Consider the following 22266-nt stretch of genomic DNA (forward strand, 5'->3'; position numbering starts at 1 on the left):
GAAATTATTCAACAACAACAAAAAAACAGTTTACTGGTTTATGTTACACCTACATTTAAAGTCCCTGTCAAAATTAAGTCATCTTTATCAAAATTATAAAGTCAAAATTAAGTATGTGCTCTGAGTTTGTCACACCACAGAAAAATGTGTTAATAGCCACCCAGCCAAATTTGAATGATTAAAAAAGCCGGCAAGTAGGCAACATAAAATAAGCTATCAAAATCTTGAAAAAATGAGCAGTAGCCTCTAGCTGTGTCCCAATGTGAAGGCTGCATCCTTCAAGGCCGCGGACTTCGAAGGATGCAGCCTATTCGTCCATACCATGTAGCCTTCGAATAGGATTTCCTAATTGTGCAACCAGGTGTTCCCGATTACCTCTCCTGGCGCCTAGCAACGGTGCGAGAGTACAGCTGCCATCCTGATAATTCATTTGTTATAATTGAGTAAACAGCTATGGAACCAGAATTGGCTATTGTCATTTTTATGTTTTATATTTTACTTGAGGACATGGCGAGGATATTTCACCCCCGGCACCGCCGGTCATGTATTTTCGGCTTAGCCAAGACCATGGCCAGAGCTGGTGCTGCGTCCCGATTCAGAGGCTGCGTCCTGACTCCTGAATTGCCGGATTACACTTTAAACTGTTCAAGTATTGGGCGTTAATTTATGTAAATAATGTAATGAAATATGAAAAGAAAAGAAAACATACATCTGATATTTTCCGTTACACTGGGCAGAGCTTAGATGAATACTCTCCTGTTTTGTTTGAAATACTGGTCGAGCAAGACCATTTAAGATCTAAGAAACAAGTAGGCCTACTAAGTAAATTGAATAAATTATCACCACCTCAAAAAAGAAATTAAACCAACTATGAGAGAATCAGTATGTAAAGTAAAAACAGTGCGTGTCTATACAACGAATGTTATTTCTCGTGCCATTTATACGCCAAAAATAGTGTTGTGAGTTATGTAGAAATGATTCAACAACAACAAAAAAACAGTTTACTTGTTTATGTTACTGTTACGACTGACTCAAGGCCATAACAATCAATAGGAGACCATGCCACGAGCAAACAGTGCAAAACATACATTTAATGTGTATGTAACACAAATATAAACAACGTAACCAACCACGGGATGTAGGGTAAGTGCTGGGATGTGTTGTGTGTGTGGGTGCAGATGTTGGATGTAAAAATAAAAGACATAAACTCAGATAAACTTAAATGTGCATCTCTGTGAAGTCCCGACGTGTCGAGAGAAGCAGAACCTAAACATCTGGGTAGGAGAGGATCCCTCTTGTCCTTTGTGTTCATCACCTGCCACATTAAGGCACATTTTGACAGGATGTAAGGTGGCTCTTAGCCAAGGTCGGTTTAAGTTGGCGCCATGACCAAGTATTGCGATGTTTGGCTTTAGCATTGGAAGGCAAGCGTAGTATGACCAATAAGTTGCCGCCTGTTCTAGCATAACATTACATGCAGAAGACAATATTCCTCCGCCCTGTTGGTTTATTTGTATAGGTTGTATAGTATTTACAGTCATTACGTTCCTGTGTATATTGCGTGAATGACGGGTGGTTGGGCAGATATTGTGTTTTGCGGTAGGTGGTATGCCATACGGAAAAGTTGCCACTGAAACTGCATATTAACGCACCAGTGGGGCTCGACAGCCTTAGTCAAACGGGTTGGCGCGTGTGGTTGGGTTGCGGAGAGATTGTGAGATTGTGGTTAGGTCTCAGCAGCAGGAGGGATGTAGAGGTCAGTAAGCTGGGCTAAGTTGAGTGGGGGACGGAGGGGGGTGACTCTGGGACGCCAGAGTCACTGTCGAGCCCTCTTGAGGTGTCGTGGGCTAGTCGACGAAACACTGAGGACGGAAGGTGCCCACTTGAAGACCCTAGAGATGTCCCCTACTCAGCTCAATCCAGACGGTTGTCATGGGGGGACCGCACTGGTTGCAGCCGTTGTGTGTGCTGACACGTGTTAACACTAGACAGAAGGAGATTTACATCACCATATGGAAAGAAGCGTAAATGGATGGAGAAGCATAGGTTACTGTAAAGCTATGTCTTAGTTGGTGCTTATCTTGGCGAAAGCCGAGTACAAATCAGCATGAAGTTTTAACATCTACTCTCGTGTAATGAAAATCATAATACAATATCTTTAAAAAAATATTCATAAACGTGTGGTGCACGTAAAACAAGGTTTGAATTATAAACACAGACATCCTGCGATGACGACAACAACTTTAGACGCATTTGTTGTTGAATTGGCTGACATCGACTGAAATGACTATTTGCTCAAAAATCATCAAATACACTTACTTCTACTGGAGGTGACGTTGGATCGCGAACAGTAGGCAACGATCCACACTTGAGGATTAACTTTGAATTGACCCTCGTTCACAAAACAGTCAGTCAGAAAATGATTTGCGCAAACAAACGTATTTTGAAAGTTTAAGTGGCGCCTTTCCTTCGTAAATAAAATCCATCCACTGAAAACGTTTCAGTGGCTCTGATGTCAGAAGTAAGTGAAAACTACTATGTACATTATTACATCCCACAACAGAACACTTATGTTTCTTAGGAGGCATTTTCGACAAGGCAGCACAAATCGTCAGAATTTGGAGGAAAATGGAGGATGGTGTACAGATCACCGAGGGCGGGGTCTATGCCAAAACCACAGTGTCAATCAAACCACGTCGGTGGGGCTTGCTCAATCCTACGTCACATTGAGACGAATCTTAGAACAGCTCGTTCTGAGACAGTGCTTATGATTTATTGAGATTGTAAAAAAAAACACTGGGTGGATTTTTATAATTCTTGGGTGGTTTTGCTCACAGACTGCCAACACACATTTATGTTCAAACACCATGTAAAAGTGAATTTTGCATAATAGGTGCCCTTTAAGTCATCTTTATCATAATTATAAAGTCAAAATTAAGTATGTGCTCTGAGTTTGTCACACCACAGAAAAATGTGTTAATAGCCACCCAGCCAAATTTGAATGATTAAAAAAGCTGGCAAGTAGGCTACATAAAATAAGCTATCAAAATCTTGAAAAAATGAGCAGTAGTCTCTAGCTGTGTCCCAATGTGAAGGCTGCATCCTTCAAGGCCGCGGACTTCGAATTATGCAGCCTATTCGTCCATACCATGTAGCCTTTGTATAGGATTTCCTAATTGTGCAACCAGGTGTTCCCGATTACCGCTCCTGGCGCCTAGCAACGGTGCGAGAGTACAGCTGCCATCCTGATAATTCATTTGTTATAATTGAGTAAACTGCTATGGAACCAGAATTGGCTATTGTCATTTTTATGTTTTATATTTTACTGGAGGACATGGCGAGGATGTTTCACCCCCGGCACCGCCGGTCATGTATTTTCGGCTTAGCCAAGACCATGACCAGAGCTGGTGCTGCGTCCTGATTCAAAGGCTGCGTCCTGACTCCTGAATTGCCGGATTACACTTTAAACTGTTCAAGTATTGGGCGTTAATTTACGTAAATAATGTAATGAAATATGAAAAGAAAAGAAAACATACATCTGATATTTTCCGTTACACTGGGCAGAGCTTACATGAATACTCTCCTGTTTTGTTTGAAAAACTGTCCGAGCAAGACCATTTAAGATCTAAGAAACAAGTAGGCCTACTAAGTAAATTGAATAAATTATTACCACCATAAACCAACTATGAGAGAATCAGTATGTAAAGTAAAAACAGTGCGTATCTATACAACGAATGTTATTTCTCGTGCCATGTATACGCCAAAAATAGTTTTTGCGTGCATATGCTACTGTAGTGTTACAAATTATTAAATGTTTTATTTAGGTTCAACAGTATTTTTCACTGAGAAAGTGCACACAATGTTTTCCATTTTGAGGCAATCAAGATTTCGGACATTGACCTCTTGTCACATCTCAAAGGTCAGCTGGGCCTTTTGTTGATCTAATCAGGCTGATTGGATTAGCATCTCAAGGCTCTGAGTTACACTGTTACCTGATGAAATCAGGCAACCAGCTGAATCATGTACTTTCATTTACATGTTTTGTTCAAGAGTCCCCTCCTCTATGTAATTAATCCATCCCCCTTGAAAGGTATAAATTCTGTGTTTTTTTAGCTATTTGAGTTAGACTTGGTGACTACAGCATCGCAACAGCAAAGTCTTCAATAAAGAGTAACTTCTGCATTGAAAGATATCCCAATGTCTCCTGGTCTTTCGCTTCTAAATCTTCTACACTTAAAAAGAACAAGGTTTACAACAGATGGTGCCGTGACCCGGATAGAATTAACTTCACCAGAATCCAGAACTTGTACTCAACAAAGATCTGACTTTCCAGTTCCAGCCTGAATCTTGAAACTTCAAGCTCAACATTTCCAGTTCCAGACTGAATCTTGAAACTTCAAGCTCAGCAAAGATCTCAAAGCTGACTGAGTTTCCAGACGGAATCTTTCCGCACAACCAATGATTTGGTGAGATTCCACTCTATTCAAAGAACCACTGAAGACCAGTACAAATTTGTCATTCCTCTGCGCCGCCAGAGAAGGTTTAACAGACAGCTGTAGAGTTTGGTAAACTGGTGTTATCCTCTAAAATTTTCTTTTAGAGATGAAAGTTGATCCTCTGTTGTCAGGCAGGGCAGATTTTAGCATTACGTGCTAGTTATTTGTTTTGTTTTTTTGTTCATCCTCTGTTCACAGAGAAGGTTAGCATTACTTGCTAATATTTTGTTTTATCCTCTGTTTGAGGCAGGGAAGATTAGCGTAAAGTGCTAGTAATATTGTGTTATCCTTTGCTCTGCCAAAGAAGGTTAACAATAGTTGATCTGTGTTAACAAGTGTACCCTCTGTTGATCGGAGAAGTTTTATTGTTTTTTTGATTGTGTGATGACAAAGAAACATCACAAAATGGTTAGAAGGAATGCTAGGCTGGTTCCAACAACTGAAAAAGGTGGTCTTGCTACCCCTTTGTGGTCAGATAGTGTTAGGAGAACAAATGAACCTAATAGTCACAGAAAAAGTTAGACAAGAACTAACACATAAATATGAGATTCACCCAGACAAGATTTGGTCGGTAGATCCGCAAATCCCAACTCTTCTGTTGTCCAAATCCAAACTGTTGCCAAAGCACTCGGACCTAGAGACATAGAGAAATTATCCCAGAGCTTGCCATCAGCACATACACAGTTTTCTGAATTTAGAAGAACATTAATCAGCAAAATGCGTCTATATGACATGTCGTTAACAGAGGTCACACAGTTAATGTCACAAATTTTAACTGAAACTGAATTCAATAGTTTTCAATCTGCCGTGACTTCTGAACTACAACATGCCAGTAGAAGTGATATGAGAGAAGGTGTTTTGAAAATCCTAAAGAATATCTTAGGGCCCAAAATAGATTGGTCTAGAATTACTAGCTGTGTACAAAAGAAAGATGAAAATGTGTGCGAATATACTGAGAGGTTTTGTCAGTCAGCCGTAACTTACAGTGGAATAGTGGATGATTCTGAAAGAGTGCTCGATGACAAAGGACCACTGATTCGTATCTGGTCAGATGACCTTGTGGCCGAATACAGAAGAGCTTTGCCATTTCTAGATATAGCTTGGTCTAACAGAACTCTCAGAAGTAACTTAGACAGTTTGGCGGCATGGGAAAGAGATGCTGATGTTAAAGCCAAAGTGAGAGTAGCAGCAGTTACATTTAGCACAGCAAAACAAGAAAGCCGGTGGTCTAAAAAAGAAGGCACATGCCACTATTGTGGAAAATTAGGACATTGGGAGAAAGAGTGTAGGAAGAAGTTGCAAGATACAAAAAAAATGCTATGCATAATTCTGCTCCTTCTCAGCCTGCATACAACCCTGAAGTAGTTCCGCAAGTGTCCACTGAAACTTTAGGACAGCTCGTTCAGGCTCTTCTAAGAGCACAAAAAAACCAGGAAAAAAACTAATTGTTGGAGCTGTGAGTAGCTACCTTTCACCTGTAATCCATCATAATGACACAAGAATTTTTGTGAAAGGTAGCATACAAGAGAAAGAGATTGACTTTTTGCTTGGTACAGGTGCAGAAATTACAATAATTCCTACAAAATTGGCTAAAGGTTTAGACATTCCGTACAAGAAAATCAAACTTTCTTTAACTGGCGTAGTAGGTGAAGATTCTGTTTGTATGAAACCTCGCCCGTAGATGTTCAATTTGGCCCGAAAATCTGACTACAAAACTGCTATGTGCTCCATTAAATACAGGTGCAATTTTAGGCATGGATCTCCTGAGACAAGTACATCTAAAGTTAGACATGTCCTCAGAATTTGCTAGCATTAAAATTTCCTCAGCACAAGTTTCTACCAATAATGTAATCCCTCCAGAGTATGCTTTCTTACAGAATCATCCAATTTGGGCTAAAGACAAGGATGATTGTGGTTTGTTGACAGGTGTAGAACCAATAAAATTGACGGGGAGTCCACCTCCGTTCACCAAACAATATCCGATCAACAAGGAAGCTATACAGGGGATCAAGCCTATTGTAGAAAAATTGCTGACGCAAAGACTGCTAGTTAAAACCAACAGTCCATGTAATTCACCCATATGGCCCATCAAGAAATCCAAAGGGACATGGAGACTCACCATAGACTACAGAGTAGCCAATAAACATATTGATAAAATCACCCCCCTAGTGGCAGATCCGTCCACAATTTGTAATGGCTTACCATTAGAGTGTCAGATTTTTTCAGTAATTGATATGTTTAATGGATTATTTTCTGTACCATTGCACTCTGACAGCCAGCCATGGTTAGCTTTCACAGTTGACTATGAACAATACCAGTGGACACATTTGCCACAGGGATTTCAAAACTCCCCAACCATATACCATCAGGCTGTCAGACGTGATTTGTATGACCCAGAATGTCCGGTAAAACAGTCCACAATGATCCAATATGTTGATGATATTTTGATTGCCTCAACAGATCACGAGGTACATCAAACTGAATTGGCATCATTGTTGGACTATTTGCATAAAAAAGGACACAAATGCAGCTTTCACAAAGCTCAAATTGCTAAAAAGCAAGTCCCATTTCTGGGTCAAACAATTGGTGCAGGAAATAGATCCATTACACAGGATCGAGCAGCTTCAGTCAAAACCATACCTCCGCCTACTACCATTAAAACACTCCGCTCATTTTTAGGAACAGCAGGTTACTGTAGACCGTGGATTGAAGAATATGCCTCGATTGCACAGCCTCTCTATGACTTGTTGAAAGGCCATGGTAAAGATTCAGATACTGTGTGTATGGAAGAATTTCACCTCAAAGCATTCAATGATTTGAAGAGAGCACTATGTCAAGCACCAGCATTAGGAATTGCCCAATCTGATAGACCCTTTGTGCTTTATGTCCATGAACACTTAGGCTTTATGACTGCATGTCTAATGCAAGATCAAGGGGGCAGTTTATGCCCAATTCATTACTATTCTGGTAAACTTGACATAGTCGCTCAAGGTATGGGCCCATGTCTTAGAGCAGTGCAGGCAGTTCATCTAGCTCTTCAGGCTTCAACAGTAATGGTGTTAGGTCAGACTGTAAATGTAAAATGCCCTCATGCAGTGTCCGCATTAATGAATCAATCAAATGTCACTTCTGTAACCTCCTCCCGTTGGAGAAATTGGTTAGCAACTCAGCAGCTCCGAACATTGTTTTACAGTATGCACCAGTCACAAACCCATCCTCATGTATGATGTCTGCAATGACTGAGAATTTGTTAGAGGATGAAGGAGAAATGACTCACGATTGTGTTACGCTTACATATACACCTCTGAGTGAAGTAAAAGAAACTCCAATAGAGAATTCAGAATTTGAGTTGTTGGTTGACGGTTCAGCTCAAGTAATTGAAGGTAACAGACGAGCAGGTTATGCAGTAACGTCCACCACTGAAGTGTTAGCTTCAGGAAGTCTTCCAGATCATTTTTCACCTCAAGCTGCAGAACTAGTAGCCCTAACAAGAGCATGCATGCTAGCTTCAGGATCAGTTGCTAATATCTACACAGATTCCAGATATGCTTTTGGGGTAATTCATGATTTTGGTGTCATTTGGCAAACCAGACAGTTTCTAACTTCTGCTGGATCCCCCATTAAGCATGCTGAATTAGTGAAAGATCTAATGTTTTCCATGAAACTTCCAAAGAAATTAGCAGTGATCAAAGTGAAAGCACATCTCGCAACTAAAACTACGGAAGCTAAAGGTAATGCTCTTGCTGATATAGCAGCTAAACAGGCTTGTTTCTATGCAACTGTACAAGTGTGTTCAGGTAGTGCAGCACAGGAAACAATTATGCCTCCTGAATCAATAATTGATCTGTACAAAGCAGTGTTGTTTTTGGCAGCCCTTTTAGTTTTAGTCTTAGTCTTAGTCTTTTGGACGAAAATGCTTTTAAGTTTTAGTCACATTTTAGTCACTTATAAAATTAATAGTTTTAGTTAATTTTAGTCGACGAAAACAAAAGGGGTTTTAGTCAAGTTTTAGTCGACGAAAACAAAAAGGTTTTAGTCAAGTTTTAGTCAATTTTAGTTTAAAAAAAGTAGTCTTTAACAAATTAATTTAGGTTAAAATTAATATTATTATTAATAATTATTAATTGAAAATAATTAATGGTATTGAAAATGGGCTTAGGTTTGAAAGGTTGTATAGCAAGTGTTGCAATTCATAAAACAACAGCTAACCTTAAAACCTTTGCATAATAAACTAGACTTTCTCATTGATGGAGATGCAGTGCTACCATTGCCAAGCTGTACTTCATTGTCACATTGAGCAGAAACCTTTTATCCCCATATTTCAAGTTATAGTTTTTCCATAAATATGAAATGCTATCTTCACCAGTAATCACATTAATAAAGGAATGGTTTAAAGTTTAAACAGCAAAAAACTTTGAGCTACTACAACATTACACACAGATAAAGTGGTAACAGTGGAATCACTGTTTTACTCCAAAAAAGCCAGGAATAAAAACATTCTTACTTTGGCAATTGTGGCTTTATTTGTGAACTTGCTAACGTGCAATGAACAACGTGCCCAAAATATTAGCTATTGAGGAACACATAAGATCTACAACAACTTCTTCAACTGCTTCAACTTGTCTGCCAGTGCAACAACAAGATGCATATTATTTGTAAACACAAACATCATACAACCCTGTCTATCTTTAACTTGAGCAAACTGCAAAGTTGCAAACATTCTGAAACAAAATAATAAAATAAATAATAATGAGGTGCATTTAACATAGGTTTTTAGGAATGCATACTTGAATATAAAGTATGACAAACATGACACTTGAAGTGTGTTGAACATAAAAATGAATAAGACAATCCCTGAATAATGTAAACACTGTATTTGGTCTCTGCTTAAAAAAAAAAGAAGCAAACTATCTTACTAAATAAATAAAAACAACATTGGTTTAACAATGAATTAGAGGAGGGTTCTACCTCTAGTGCAGTCTCACAGCAAGCCCAAACAGAATATCACATAAAACAACATATCTGTAAAAAATAAAATAAACATTAAATGCTCGTTAAATTAGCCTACTGATCTCGATTCAGTTTCAGGAAAGCACTTCTTTCTAAAATGACTCTTGCTCTATTACGACGGCCACGACTGAGGTCACCTGTAATGCTAAAGACTCTCTCAGCAAATGCTTGAGATGCTGGCATGGCCAGCAGGTCTAAGGCAATAGGTTTTAAGCACAGATAAACAGAATCTCCCTGTGCAGCCCAAAATTCTAGGGCAGTCTCTTGGCTTGTATGCTGTGACAACTGCTCCTTGAATTTCTTGATTTCCTCCTTGACACACGGCTTTGAGAGGGTAGACTTGTTGGAAGGCCGGCTTGGTTTGGACAAAAATCTGAATCTGGGCCGCTTGTTATGAGGCTGCTCTCCTTTGGATTCTTCTCCCTCCTCTGGCTCCTCATCTTCAGCCTCCTCCTCCCGTACAACTGGTGGCACCAATTGAGCAATATAATATTCTGATCTTCTCAGAAGTGCCTCTATTTGCTCGTCATCGTTTTCAATGAGTGCTTCAGATGCAACTGTTGGGTCAAGGAAGCATGCAGCAGCAGCGAGAGGTGAAAACTTGGAGTCAGTGTGATCAAGAAAGCAGCTGAACCTCTTGTCCATGTTTGCCTTCATCTTAATTGCCAGGGAAGCGAGGTGCTTAAAGCTAGATCCCTGGGCATGGGGGAACTCAGACAGGTGACCCTGCAGGTCCAGAAGGGCAGGCACCACAAGGAATAATGACTGCGTGTCACTCTGGAGCAACTGGGTATGCTCAGCGAAGGGGATGAGTAAATCTCTGAAAGCGGACAGCTTATGCCACCTACTTTACAGTAAATTGTCCCAGCTCATCCCATCCGCAACCTGAACTACTGAGTCTTTGATTTGGAGAAGCCGTGATATCATCTGATATGTGCTGGACCATCTAGTAGGGCAGTCTTTGACCAGGGTTAGTTGACACAGCTGCAGCAGTCGCTCAGTTGCCACCGATGACTTGCGGAAGAGCTTAACAAGACCTCTAACTTTTCTCAGCAGTCGGTTGACACATGTGTCTTTCTGGATCATGTTCACCACAAGTTGTAGTGTGTGTACAACGCAGGGGGTCCTACTCATATCTATGGCTCCAAACCTAGAATAGACAAAAATACAGGGAAAAACAAATAGTTAAGGACATTCAATGAAATTGCCATGAACAATTGCTAAAAAAAAAGTGACTATAACCTACAAGCATAACTCAAGAGTGACTGACATACAGAAAATTAACACCAAACTGAAGTAATTTACCTCTGGTGTTCTCTAACAGCCACCTCAGAATCTTCAGGGTCACTCGTCTCGATGGATTCATCCTCGGAGTCGGAGCTAGGGGGCTCATCCGGTTCATTTGACTTGAATGCAGCAATCATGTTGCTTCCGTTGTCAGTTATGACTGTTAGAATTTTGTGTTGGGGTATTCCCCAGTCCTCTATGCATCAGTCAACACAACGTTTAATACACTCTGCCGTGTGTGGGTGTGCAATCTGATCAAGTCTCAACAATATGTGCTGTGCTTTGTTTACCACAGTACAAAAAAAAAACATGCAGTAATTGCCAGATATGAAGCGGTGAGTCCTTTTTTGGTCCATATGTCCAGCCCAATTGTTATTTTACGTGCTCTGGCAAGCCGCTCTTTGTACTTTAGTTTTTCGTCATCATAAATCTTGTCAACCAAGTTGTTTATTTTTGTTCTTTTGGGTATAGTCAGCCTTTTATCAAAGGTCTCTATCATGTGGATGAAATCTTCATCTTCAACTGTGGAAGCAGGTAGACCAGTGCGTCCAATCCAAAGAGCGAGAGCTTGTTCTTTGACATGTTGTTCCACAGAGTTTGACTTGTATTTGGATCCTGCGGCGAAGGCTGTTTCGATAGATGTCTGTGCCCTGTCGTTATTTGGACAACCAGATTTCTGTATAGGAGTTCTGGTCACTGGGATCTGGATGAGGAGAAAACAAAGACAATTACTCTATATACAAAGTACATCTGTAAAAGTCATGTCATGTGAATACAAAACAACAAATGTGTATGTGTGTATACTGTATATTATAGTAGTAATAGTAATAATAGTATATATATTATGCAGATTATCATGTTACAACACATTATGTTTAGAAAACAAAAATGTCTTTAATATCAAACATGTAAGACAAATTACTAAAAGCAAATAGACTATGGCAACATAGAACATAACTCTAGCTGCAAACTGATTGTGACTTTTTCTGTTGCGTTGTCGCCACAGATGTGTCAAATCTATTGTATTTTCATCCTCGTTTCATCGCTGTTTTGACGATTTGTTCAAGAAGCTTTTCGATTTGGGAAACTGGAGAAAATGTGCTCGGTTCAGGTGGGGGTTAAACACATGGGAAATAGCAACTGGTCTGAAATACTAATTTTCCCTCCACATTTCAGACTGTCACTGAAATCGTGACCCTGGACCACGGGTAGATTTGTGGCAATAGCCAATTAAACACCGTATGGGTCAAAATTAGCAATTTTTCTTTCATGCCAAAATCATTAGGATATTAAGTAAAGATCATGATCCATTAAGACATTTAGTAAATGTCCTATCTTAAATAGATTTTAAAAATATTTTTGTAAGTGGATGCAGCACAATTGCCAACAGAAATGGAAACCTTTAAAGGCGATTTTCTCAAAAAAATTTTTTTTTTTTTTTTTTTGCACCCTCAGATTCCTGATTTAAAATAGGTTTAAAATATCTCGGCCAAATATTGTCCTATCCTAACAAACCATTCTTCACCTGAAAGCTGTATCAATAAGCGTTATATTTCATAAAACAACAGCTAACCTTAAAACCTTTGCATAATAAACTAGACTTTCTCATTGATGGAGATGCAGTGCTACCATTGCCAAGCTGTACTTCATTGTCACATTGAGCAGAAACCTTTTATCCCCATATTTCAAGTTATAGTTTTTCCATAAATATGAAATGCTATCTTCACCAGTAATCACATTAATAAAGGAATGGTTTAAAGTTTAAACAGCAAAAAACTTTGAGCTACTACAACATTACACACAGATAAAGTGGTAACAGTGGAATCACTGTTTTACTCCAAAAAAGCCAGGAATAAAAACATTCTTACTTTGGCAATTGTGGCTTTATTTGTGAACTTGCTAACGTGCAATGAACAACGTGCCCAAAATATTAGCTATTGAGGAACACATAAGATCTACAACAACTTCTTCAACTGCTTCAACTTGTCTGCCAGTGCAACAACAAGATGCATATTATTTGTAAACACAAACATCATACAACCCTGTCTATCTTTAACTTGAGCAAACTGCAAAGTTGCAAACATTCTGAAACAAAATAATAAAATAAATAATAATGAGGTGCATTTAACATAGGTTTTTAGGAATGCATACTTGAATATAAAGTATGACAAACATGACACTTGAAGTGTGTTGAACATAAAAATGAATAAGACAATCCCTGAATAATGTAAACACTGTATTTGGTCTCTGCTTAAAAAAAGAAGAAGCAAACTATCTTACTAAATAAATAAAAACAACATTGGTTTAACAATGAATTAGAGGAGGGTTCTACCTCTAGTGCAGTCTCACAGCAAGCCCAAACAGAATATCACATAAAACAACATATCTGTAAAAAATAAAATAAACATTAAATGCTCGTTAAATTAGCCTACTGATCTCGATTCAGTTTCAGGAAAGCACTTCTTTCTAAAATGACTCTTGCTCTATTACGACGGCCACGACTGAGGTCACCTGTAATGCTAAAGACTCTCTCAGCAAATGCTTGAGATGCTGGCATGGCCAGCAGGTCTAAGGCAATAGGTTTTAAGCACAGATAAACAGAATCTCCCTGTGCAGCCCAAAATTCTAGGGCAGTCTCTTGGCTTGTATGCTGTGACAACTGCTCCTTGAATTTCTTGATTTCCTCCTTGACACACGGCTTTGAGAGGGTAGACTTGTTGGAAGGCCGGCTTGGTTTGGACAAAAATCTGAATCTGGGCCGCTTGTTATGAGGCTGCTCTCCTTTGGATTCTTCTCCTTCCTCTGGCTCCTCATCTTCAGCCTCCTCCTCCCGTACAACTGGTGGCACCAATTGAGCAATATAATATTCTGATCTTCTCAGAAGTGCCTCTATTTGCTCGTCATCGTTTTCAATGAGTGCTTCAGATGCAACTGTTGGGTCAAGGAAGCATGCAGCAGCAGCGAGAGGTGAAAACTTGGAGTCAGTGTGATCAAGAAAGCAGCTGAACCTCTTGTCCATGTTTGCCTTCATCTTAATTGCCAGGGAAGCGAGGTGCTTAAAGCTAGATCCCTGGGCATGGGGGAACTCAGACAGGTGACCCTGCAGGTCCAGAAGGGCAGGCACCACAAGGAATAATGACTGCGTGTCACTCTGGAGCAACTGGGTATGCTCAGCGAAGGGGATGAGTAAATCTCTGAAAGCGGACAGCTTATGCCACCTACTTTACAGTAAATTGTCCCAGCTCATCCCATCCGCAACCTGAACTACTGAGTCTTTGATTTGGAGAAGCCGTGATATCATCTGATATGTGCTGGACCATCTAGTAGGGCAGTCTTTGACCAGGGTTAGTTGACACAGCTGCAGCAGTCGCTCAGTTGCCACCGATGACTTGCGGAAGAGCTTAACAAGACCTCTAACTTTTCTCAGCAGTCGGTTGACACATGTGTCTTTCTGGATCATGTTCACCACAAGTTGTAGTGTGTGTACAACGCAGGGGGTCCTACTCATATCTATGGCTCCAAACCTAGAATAGACAAAAATACAGGGAAAAACAAATAGTTAAGGACATTCAATGAAATTGCCATGAACAATTGCTAAAAAAAAGTGACTATAACCTACAAGCATAACTCAAGAGTGACTGACATACAGAAAATTAACACCAAACTGAAGTAATTTACCTCTGGTGTTCTCTAACAGCCACCTCAGAATCTTCAGGGTCACTCGTCTCGATGGATTCATCCTCGGAGTCGGAGCTAGAGGGCTCATCCGGTTCATTTGACTTGAATGCAGCAATCATGTTGCTTCCGTTGTCAGTTATGACTGTTAGAATTTTGTGTTGGGGTATTCCCCAGTCCTCTATGCATCAGTCAACACAACGTTTAATACACTCTGCCGTGTGTGGGTGTGCAATCTGATCAAGTCTCAACAATATGTGCTGTGCTTTGTTTACCACAGTACAAAAAAAAACATGCAGTAATTGCCAGATATGAAGCGGTGAGTCCTTTTTTGGTCCATATGTCCAGCCCAATTGTTATTTTACGTGCTCTGGCAAGCCGCTCTTTGTACTTTAGTTTTTCGTCATCATAAATCTTGTCAACCAAGTTGTTTATTTTTGTTCTTTTGGGTATAGTCAGCCTTTTATCAAAGGTCTCTATCATGTGGATGAAATCTTCATCTTCAACTGTGGAAGCAGGTAGACCAGTGCGTCCAATCCAAAGAGCGAGAGCTTGTTCTTTGACATGTTGTTCCACAGAGTTTGACTTGTATTTGGATCCTGCGGCGAAGGCTGTTTCGATAGATGTCTGTGCCCTGTCGTTATTTGGACAACCAGATTTCTGTATAGGAGTTCTGGTCACTGGGATCTGGATGAGGAGAAAACAAAGACAATTACTCTATATACAAAGTACATCTGTAAAAGTCATGTCATGTGAATACAAAACAACAAATGTGTATGTGTGTATACTGTATATTATAGTAGTAATAGTAATAATAGTATATATATTATGCAGATTATCATGTTACAACACATTATGTTTAGAAAACAAAAATGTCTTTAATATCAAACATGTAAGACAAATTACTAAAAGCAAATAGACTATGGCAACATAGAACATAACTCTAGCTGCAAACTGATTGTGACTTTTTCTGTTGCGTTGTCGCCACAGATGTGTCAAATCTATTGTATTTTCATCCTCGTTTCATCGCTGTTTTGACGATTTGTTCAAGAAGCTTTTCGATTTGGGAAACTGGAGAAAATGTGCTCGGTTCAGGTGGGGGTTAAACACATGGGAAATAGCAACTGGTCTGAAATACTAATTTTCCCTCCACATTTCAGACTGTCACTGAAATCGTGAACCCTGGACCACGGGTAGATTTGTGGCAATAGCCAATTAAACACCGTATGGGTCAAAATTAGCAATTTTTCTTTCATGCCAAAATCATTAGGATATTAAGTAAAGATCATGATCCATTAAGACATTTAGTAAATGTCCTATCTTAAATAGATTTTAAAAATATTTTTGTAAGTGGATGCAGCACAATTGCCAACAGAAATGGAAACCTTTAAAGGCGATTTTCTTTTTTTTTTTTTTGCACCCTCAGATTCCTGATTTAAAATAGGTTTAAAATATCTCGGCCAAATATTGTCCTACCCTAACAAACCATTCTTCACCTGAAAGCTGTATCAATAAGCGTTAGCTTTCCATTGATGTATAAATCTCAATTTAAAAAAATGGATACATAAGACTATTGTGGTCCAGGGTCACAATATGGTTTAACATAATGAGGATCTACACTTCCTACCCGGCCAAAATCCCTGCATGTTCAACAAATAAAAGTGAGCGTTAGCGTAACCAAGCTAATATTAGCCTGAAGTTAGCAGCAAATTTGCGCTAGGAGATTTTATGTAACTTAAAACCTTAAGCTTGACATGAAATGTGTCACAAGCCGATTGTCGAGTAAAATTTAATATATATGATGTTAACAGCCAGCGTGATTTGTAAGTTAACTTACCTTCGAAAAAATATCAGCGTGATGAGCCTTCAGGTGCCGCTTGAGGTTTGTGGTATTCTTTCCACCTAGTTTGTGGCCACATGATTTACCGTCGTCTCCCAATACTAAGCATTCCGTTTTTCTTTCTGATGGACTATACTGAAACTATGTCCATAAATTATCTCATCGTTTCCGACCACCAAGCCCGCTTGGTTTTGACGCCGCCATGATCCTTGGAAGATGTGTGGCCACTGGCAATTAGTCGCAGCAGCAGGTGTTGTTGTTGTTATGTGAAGTCTGGAGCGCGTGCGCCAGCCGGGTGGTGGGCGTACCCAAAACAAGGATAGGAAACGGCACGGCAACTGATACTTTTTTTTTTATCTCAATACAGACAGATTTCACGCAAAACAGACAGAAATTACATGCATTGTGAACGTCCGACTTTTCATGCATTGTGAACTAATCATTTTCGTTCCGTCTCGTCTCGTCAACGAAAACTCGAAAACGTATCGTCATGTTTTAGTCACCTTAGAGCCATTTTTAGCTAGTCATCGTCACGTTATCGTCATAAAAAAAAGTGCGTCAACGAAATCATTACGTTATCGTCATCACTGACGATAACATCACTGGTACAAAGACGTTCCTCTGTATGAAGCGTGGACATGGTTAGACAAAGGAGCCACAGTGGATTCATCCGGTTGCTGGACCAAAGGGGGAAAGTATGTAGCTCCCGAATCACTGTTGCCATATTTGGCTCAACAAATACACACTTTGGGTCACAGTGGTCCAGCAACGATGAATCACAGGTTCTCAAATCAGTGGTGGAATCCAAAATTCAGAAATGTAGCCACAGAAACAGCCAAGAGGTGTGTTACATGTCAGAAAAATAATGATGTACCAGCAGCCACTACACCAGCATCACATACCCCAGCTCCACCAGGACCATTTCGTCACCTGCAAGTTGATTACATATCATTGCCACGTTGCAAGGGAAAAACTGATGTTTTGGTAGTAATAGATAAGTTCTCAAGATGGGTAGAAGCTTATCCAACAGGGCGTGCTACAGCTGCACATACTGCTAAATGTCTTGTCACTGATTTCATTCCCAGATGGGTATTACCAGATTGCATTGACTCAGATCAAGGTACACACTTCACAGGACAGGAAGTCAAGGAAGTGTCTAGAATTTTGAAGATTAAGTGGAATCTTCACTGCCCATACAGGCCACAAGCATCAGGACAGGTTGAACAATCGAACAGAACGATCAAAACCAGACTAAGCAAAATGCATCAGGAAGGGGTATCATGGGTCGAAGCACTGCCAGCAGTACTGTGTAGAATGAGAGCATCACCTAACAGAACAGTAGGACTGAGCCCTCATGAGATTATTACTGGACGCCCCATGCAGATGCCAGGTGTGATTGATCTTAGAAATGCTGATGTACACATTGCCTCAGATGCCCTGATTGCTTACTGTGAAAACCTAACAAAGGCGGTACAGAGTGCCAGAGAGAGAGTTGAGTCATGTTGGCAGACTCCACCAGAAGGTGGACACACAATCCCAGGTCAATGGGTCATGATAAAGTCATTCAGAAATAAGCCATTAGAACCTAAGTGGCATGGGCCACATCAAGTGATGTTGATTACAGCAGCTGCAGTATTGTGTCAGGGAAGGAAAACCTGGATTCATTGTACACACTGTAAAGTTGTTCCCCCACCTACAGGGATAGGTTAGGACACGGAACCAGTGAGGAGCCCAGAGAGGAACCGAAAGCAATATGCTTCGGGGGTCAAACTCTGCGGTGAAGACTTCCCTCATAGGCCTTCACTATCCTAGTCCATCCTTACCTCACTGTTTCCTTAGGTGTCAAAGGGTTTAAGAAATAGGGAAAGAGGGAACAACAATAGCAGACTCAGAAAAGTTTACAAACCTTATTGTTTGAACAAATACTACTCTACTGTCTAGCAGACTCAGAAAAGGTTCCAAATTTTAGTGTTTGAACAGATACTGCTCTACTGTCTTTAGTTTTTTCTTTCTTCCTCTGAGCAGACACCACTTGATGACTGTCCCGAGACTCATACGCACCGAACTCGTCATCTGTGCATGAAGCCACAACCTCAAGAAAACGACTAGACCCACTGCCGAACCAACTATCACGAAAGAAAAAATACACAACGCAGAGACACGCATATGAAACCTTCAGTCATCCATCAACATGATCAAGATTGTCGTACTACTAAGCATCATGGACATCGCACAAAGTGTGGACTCCAGAAACAACATATTCTTAGAGCTGATGAATATGTCAAGAAATGCCTTGTTTCCTGGAAAGGACGTTTGCATGCCACATGCACCTTCAGTAAGAGCAGGAATCCCCTGGGTGGCACACCCTATTTCCAAATGTGACACGTGTACCTTATTCAATCATCATACCAGTGGATTATACAACAAGGATACATGTCACAACACAACAATTCCTCCAGCTTCTCCCTGTTGCATTCCAGGACGACCATCCTGCAACCTAACTTCCGCTACTCCCATCATGACAGATCTACTCCTGCCAATGATGTTCTATTGGTGCATGGAAAATTATGCTCCAGCATCGACTCCACTGGGTGAAATTCCTCGTGAACGTTGCAGCTTTGTGATTGAAAGAGGAACAGAATCCCATGTGTACGTTAGTACAACAGATAAGAAAGAGGAAAATGAGTGTTTCTCCAGAAACCCATCCCTACCAACATTTTTTGCAATAAATCAGTTGTGTATGATCTCTCCACCAACTGACACTTTTTGGTTATGTGGAACTTCTGTCTACAGCCTCCTCCCCAGCCAATTCAACGGAAGGTGCACCCTGGTTTATGTTCTACCAGCTATCAGAGAAAATACACACTCCATCTCAAGCTCCCCACAGCTACAAAATGCAGCTCCTACCACAAACAAAGAAGATGGCTGCATTCCAAGACTCAGTTGTGCACAAACATGGTGGTCAAGAACTCTTGGAGCATTAATACCATCTTATGGTGTTATGCAAGCCCTTGATCAAGTCAGAAGCTTATCGAATTCTGGTCAGAAATTGGCCAATGATACGGCTTTGGCCCTTGGTAACATCATGGGCACTCTCGATTCGCACAATATAATGATCTTACAGAACAGAGTGGCCTTGGATTACATTCTAGCAACGCAAGGAGGAAGCCTGCACCATCATCGGACCAGAATGCTGCACTGGGTTGAATGGACCCCACAGAAAATTTGACCAAAATCCAACAAGACATTCTTGATCTTTCAACTAAATTACTCCAGATAACTGAAGATAATACTTCATGGTTCGGAAACTTGATTAGTAGACCCTGGCTGTGGATAAAGGAAATAGCAATTATGTTTGTGGCGAGGGGGGCATGGTCTCGCGAATTCTGTAGCGAGAGACGAGTCAGGGAGCTGTGCGGTGAGTAAGTAGGTCAAGTGCAGATGATGAACACCTGTGTCTGATTGCAGTGATTGGCGTGGAGACCACATATAAGCTGCCAGGAATGAGAGAGCGGCGAGAGAGAAGGGCTTGGGACTCGCACGCGACCCGCAGCAGATACCAGCAGAGTTTATGCACGAAGTGGAAAGAGTTTTTGACTGAATGGACTGAGTTATTTATGAAACGGGAAGAGTGGTCGTTTGACTGAACCTTGAGAGCTGGAGACATACAGCGTGAGCTGGTACAGCGGGCAGAGTGTTTGTTATACATGTGCTGTAGTACTACACTACGGTGAAGGCGCACGAGCGCACCTTTTTGTTCTTTTATTTTCTGAATAAAGTGCGAGTCCCAATTCCGCCGACCCTGTCTTCTTCTTCCTTCACCCACACACACTAAGCTTGACTACAATGTTGTTGTTCGTTCTACTGGTGTACTATCTATGCGTCCACAGTATAAAGTGTTTCATTCAACAAATGAATCACGCCTCTCACGAAAAATGACAGTTCCAAACAGAAAAGACTATTATCCATAGAAACTTCACGGACCCTAATTGCATGTTTTGTTTCTGTGTCAGCATGCAATTGCAGAAACATCAACACAGAGCTTGTGCCTGTAACGGGCAAAAGTTACAAGAACAAATTTAAGTGTTTAAATTTGTATATAATGTGAGAGTTATTAGAACTCTCAAAGGGGGAAATGTAGTGTTACAAATTATTAAATGTTTTATTTAGGTTCAACAGTATTTTTAACTGAGAAAGTGCACACAATGTTTTCCATTTTGAGACAATCAAGGTTTCGGACATTAACCTCTTGTCACATCTCAAAGGTCAGCTGGGCCTTTTGTTGATCTAATCAGGCTGATTGGATTAGCATCTCAAGGCTCTGAGTTACACTGTTACCTGATGAAATCAGGTAACCAGCTGAATCATGTACTTTCATTTACATGTTTTGTTTCAAGAGTCCCCTCCTCTATGTAATTAATCCCTCCCCCTTGAAAGGTATAAACTCTGTGTTTTTTAGCTATTTGAGTTAGACTTGGTGACTACAGCATCGCAACAGCAAAGTCTTTAATAAAGAGTAACTTCTGCATTGAAAGATATCCTAACGTCTTCTGGTCTTTCGCTTCTAAATCTTCTACACTTAAGAAGAACAAGGTTTATAACACTACGCACTGAAAACCCCTTGGTTAGGATTAGGGGTGGGGAGTGCGTGTGTATTTCACACCATAAAGTGCGTATCATATCCACGCAAAAAAACATTTTTGGCGTAAGCCTATATCATCAGCAAAAAAAGTATAATTTATGTCATATTTCTGAATGATTGCATTACTTGCTCTCTGACTCGTTGGCTGTCGCTCTGTGAGTTCTGAGGATTTTTTTTTTTTTTTTTTTCAATTTACTGGTTTATGTTACACACACCTACATTTAAGGACGGTGATCTGAAATATTCAGTGTCTGATATTTCTGGTTACACTGGGCAGAGCTTAGGGTGATATCTGGTAAAATGGGCCATCAGGTAAATGGGCAATTTAAGGTTTGGGGATCCCAGCCCCTCTGGAATTTAGAGCCAATGACTGCAAAGGATTTCAAACTGTTGTCATATCTGTGCTTGACAAGTAACAGGTGATTTCATTAGTTTATGGTTGCTATGGTGGGCGGGGGAATCGTTCAAATCAAAACTACACCAGAAAGTTACATGGTAAGTAGCCTGGCATACCAAATCTAACTAAACTATTATAAGGATGATAAATCTATAAAAAAACAAACATGCACATAAAAAAAACTATGCATAATATCTGTCTTGATGGCATCAATCAGAAATAATGTTGTTAGTTTGGTAAATGAACATATTTTTTGAAAAACTGATGTTTTTCTTGGCGGCCCAATTTACCTTTACCCACTGAGGTAAAATGGCAAAAACGTAAAAACCTGAGCTCATATTAACAATAATTAAACACAACTTATTCTAATCAAAGTAATGTTGTTGCTGTCACGGTTTGGGTTTTGTTTCTTGTTCCTGGTTCTTGTCTGTCATGTGATCCCCTGTTCTAGTCATGTGATCTTGCCTTATGTTCCCCTGTCTGTTGTGTCATTGGTTGATTGTTTAAGTCTTCCCAGGTGTTTCCCGTTAACCACGCCCCCTTGTTATCCTGTTTAGATCGTTTGCCCCTGTATTTAAGCCCTGTGTTTCAGTCCAGTCTTTGTGAGTTCTTGTATTGTTGTTATGCTGTATGCACGCTGTCCTGTTCCTGAGTCTGGTTACCAAGTCTGTTTAGTTTCTAGTTTATTTAAATAAAACACTGCTGCACGTGGATCCTGCTTTTGTCTCTGCTTCAGCTGCTTGTAACAGAAGAACTCACCGCACCGAGATCCAGCAGCAGCCATGCCAACCCTGTGCCCAGATATCCAAATCTTGCGTCTCTGTCAGGGTGATCGATCCATTGAGGACTACGTGGCAGATTTTGTCGAACTGGCACATCTCGTGCAAATGAGCACCGAATGCCTGATGATCTTTTTCCG

At 40.4% G+C, this 22266-nt stretch overlaps 1 protein-coding gene across 1 annotated transcript in view; it reads right to left on the reverse strand.

Annotated features, from left to right (window-relative positions):
- Positions 1-21113, reverse strand: part of LOC143741271 (GDP-L-fucose synthase-like) — an 82619-nt gene extending 61506 nt beyond the window's left edge. The window contains exon 1 of the mRNA XM_077233695.1: positions 21077-21113. The gene's annotated coding sequence lies outside the window, so the exon portion shown is untranslated. The remainder of the gene's footprint in view (positions 1-21076) is intronic.
- Positions 21114-22266: the final 1153 nt, after the last annotated feature.

The sequence above is a fragment of the Siphateles boraxobius genome, unplaced genomic scaffold (assembly GCF_051911475.1).
Source record: "Siphateles boraxobius isolate OS27281-9 unplaced genomic scaffold, OSU_SipBor_1 183, whole genome shotgun sequence".
Taxonomy (NCBI): Eukaryota; Metazoa; Chordata; class Actinopteri; order Cypriniformes; family Leuciscidae; genus Siphateles; species Siphateles boraxobius.